A 2,565-nucleotide genomic window follows, 5' to 3' on the forward strand; every position below is an offset into this window, starting at 1 on the left:
AGAATGAGAATGAAGCAGTTGAGTGTTCGCCTCAAGAGTACCTAGAGCGATCAAAACTTTCTCTTCAAAAGCGGGACTCCTAGCATTTCCTTGAGAATATAATGGTTGATTAGGAAAATGAGAATTAGTAAATTGATTTCCTTGTGATTGAAATGGTCTATATTCTTGGGAACCTAGGCTTTGCATTAGAGGTGGAACATACTTCCCTTGAAAACCACCTTGGGGAGGGTTTGAGCCTTCCCCTTGGTTTCTCCAAGAGAAATTTGGGTGATTCCTCCAACTAGGATTATAACGATTGCCATAAGGATTGTTTCCTTGATTAACAAAAGCTGCATTGACTTGTTCATGATGCTTATTTTGCACATGCCCATGGAGGCAACTGGAAGTAAAATGTAAAACACTTGAACAAGTCATACATGTCTCATTGGATGCATGATGGGAATGGTTAGGGACGGATGATACTTGATTTGCCGAGTTTTGGTTGATCAAGAATTGATTAAACCTTTGAGATAAGGATTTCATCTTGGCGGCTATTTCATTGGAATGGTCAACTTGATGTAAGCCAACACTCTTCCTTTCACTTGAATTCCTACCATTCTTGTAAGATAAAGTTCGATGCAAAGAATTTTCACTCATGCTCTCATAAAGACGCCACACGTCATCCTCATGCCTATCAATATAAGAGCCACCCATGGAAACATCAACCATACCCTTATAATTGTCTGATAAGCTCTCAAAGAAATATTGAACTAATTGTCATTTGGGCATGTCATGATGTGGATACTTCCTAAGCAATTCATTGAATCTTTCCCATGCCCCATGGAACGTTTCCCCATCCTCGTGTGAAACTCTCGAATTGAGGTTCTAATGGCATTGGTCTTAGAAATCGGATAGTACTTCTTCAAGAACTCTTGTTCCATTTCTGCCCAAGAATTTATTGAAAAAGGCCTAAGATTGTTAAACCAATATTTTGCCTTGTCTTTAAGGGTGAATGGAAAAAGTTTAAGGCTTAAGACCTCTTCTGGCATGTCTGTGTATCTCACGGTGGAACATACTTTAAGAAACTCATCCAAATGCTTGTTAGGTTCTTCACTTGGAAGTCCATGATAGTTAGGAAGCATTTGAATGGTTTATGGTTTAATCTCATAGTGGTGTGCTCTAAATGGTGGCAATTGAATGCATGTGGGTGCATTGTATTCATTAGGCACATAGTGATCTCTTAAAGCAAGGGGAGGATTAGCAATTGGAGGTGCAACATGGGCATCTTGATTGCCTTGAATGATGGGAGGTGGTGGAGCATAGATTGGCCTTGGCATTCCCAATGGAACTTGGCCTTGTTGTTGTGGTGGGTGAACGAATGGCCTCGGCATGCCTAATGGTACTTGCATGTTATCATAATGCACATTTGGGTGGAGGATGCCTTGTTGGTCTATGTGACCAAGGTCCTCCACATGGTCCTTATTATGTCCTTCCATTGATGAAATGGATTGACAAGAACTTCCTCTTCCTCTAGGGTTTCGAACAACGGATTCAAGATGAAAATTTAGAGGGACAAGAGTAGGTTTCAATGATCTACGATCATGCATGCACAACAAAACACAACAAGCAACAAGTAATGAACAAACACTTCACCTTCGCAACAAATCAACAATCAACAAACTTCCTCCACATACAATAATCCCATACTCCCATGCTATCAACAATATGCAAAGAAAAGTAAATTGCCTCCACGTGGGCTCACGATTTATCTAAGAATTGAAATATAAGCCTCCATACGGGCCGACGATTTAACTAGAGAATGAGTAAGGAAAAGTTCACAAAGGATCTTTTTGCACTTCAATTTATTTTTCAGTTTTTAGCCTTGCAAAATTTTAGAATTTTGACTTTTTCATTTGCTTTGCTTAGCTCCTTTGCTTGGATGCTCCTTTGCTCACATTCTTTTCAATGCACCTAGTCAAAAAAGAACCAACACAATAAGTACCCAAAATGAAAACAAAGTAAAGACACGATTAAAAGAGTACTAATTCCTAATTGATTCCACAAATACAACGTTGCCTTAAATCAATCCCCGGTAACGGCGCCAAAAGGTGTTACTTCGAGTGTCGCACCCCAAATCCTGAAAGTTTGTGCACCAAAAGATAATGGTGTAGAGCGATGATGAATGTGGCTAAGTTTTACATTTAGAAATTGCCACTACTACCTTTTGCTAAAAATATAGTTAGGGAAAGTAGGGATCATCCCAAGGGATTTGTGGGTCGTATTAAGTCGTGGAATCGAGATTAGGGTTAATAGGTCGAGTGATCAAAAGATTGGTTGGTGGTTGAATTACACTACGATGCAATTTAAACTAAAGTAGGCAATTAAATATAATGGAGAGAAAATAAGAGAGAGATCTTGGGATTTTGAGATCACCACTAAGTATAGCTTTTTTACACTCTTAATGAATGATTAATGAGGGGGAAAACATGTATTGCAACATAGTGTGTGTGTGTGTGGTTGTTTCAACAAGCATGGATGACAAATTAAGCATATATTGTCTAAGCAACATGGTAGATAGCACAATAT

General features: G+C 38.9%; 1 pseudogene; it reads left to right on the top strand.

Annotated features, from left to right (window-relative positions):
- The first annotated feature begins 766 nt into the window (after window positions 1-766).
- LOC132287451 (small nucleolar RNA R71) lies at window positions 767-864 on the top strand (annotated as a pseudogene).
- The last annotated feature ends 1,701 nt before the right edge of the window (window positions 865-2,565 follow it).

This window comes from Cornus florida, unplaced genomic scaffold (assembly GCF_030987335.1).
Source record: "Cornus florida cultivar Cherokee Brave unplaced genomic scaffold, ASM3098733v1 CherokeeBrave_3.0.0_Hap2_Chr11, whole genome shotgun sequence".
Classification (NCBI taxonomy): domain Eukaryota; kingdom Viridiplantae; phylum Streptophyta; class Magnoliopsida; order Cornales; family Cornaceae; genus Cornus; species Cornus florida.